This window comes from Gekko japonicus, unplaced genomic scaffold (assembly GCF_001447785.1).
Source record: "Gekko japonicus isolate JY-2015 unplaced genomic scaffold, Gekko_japonicus_V1.1 scaffold2752, whole genome shotgun sequence".
In the NCBI taxonomy this organism is placed as follows: domain Eukaryota; kingdom Metazoa; phylum Chordata; class Lepidosauria; order Squamata; family Gekkonidae; genus Gekko; species Gekko japonicus.
The window spans coordinates 19562-20350 of NW_015159792.1; the positions used below are offsets into that span (position 1 = coordinate 19562).

General features: G+C 44.4%; 1 protein-coding gene across 1 annotated transcript in view; it reads right to left on the reverse strand.

Annotated features, from left to right (window-relative positions):
- Positions 1 to 789, reverse strand: part of LOC107107073 (beta-soluble NSF attachment protein-like) — a gene marked incomplete at its 3' end in the record, with an annotated part of 17926 nt that overhangs the window by 15462 nt on the left and 1675 nt on the right. The window lies entirely within an intron of this gene.

The window sequence follows — 789 nt, forward strand, 5'->3', positions numbered from 1 at the left end:
AGGCCCAGGTGCCGCATGATGGAGTGAGCTCCCATCTCTAGTTCCAGCTCCTGCCAACCTAGCAGTTCGAAAGCAAGAAATTGCAAGTAGATAAATAGGTACCGCTTCGGTGGGAAGGTAACAGCGTTCCGTGCGCCTTGGTGTTTAGTCATGCTGGCCACATGACCACGGAAACGTCTTCGGACAGCGCTGGCTCTTCGGCTTTGAAACGGAGATGAGCACCGCAACCCTAAAGTTGGATTTGACTGGCTTTCAAGCAAGGGAACCTTTACCTTTACCTTTGATTCCTTCGGGTAGTGAAGGACAGGGTATAAATCCAATCTCTTCTTCTTCATTTTGCTGCACATGCAGACCAGGGCAGAGAGATTTTACAGAAAACTAAAAATTTCTCATCATTATGGTCTAATTTTCACAAACAGAAATAAGATAGCAAACTACATCTGGACTGTACCAGTTTAAATTACCCTGATGAAAGGTGGTCACAAAAGTCAAGGTTTTTCATACAAAAATTTAGACTACAACCTATCTCCCAGACATATGGTTGTCTATAGGCAAGATTTTTTAAAATGTGATTTTTATTAAAATATTTGCAGCACACTTTTCAAGATGGAGAAAAATTTGATATCATGGGCTGGCCTAAAACTGTAGAGACAGGGAGGAAGTGGAAGAAAGAGTATGAGTACACATACGTACACCTTCCTCTACCACCCCACTCAAAAATGAGCAGGGGCGTAGCCAGAAAGTTTTTTGTGGTGGGGGAGGGGGAAATCTGGAGGGGCGGGGGGGGCA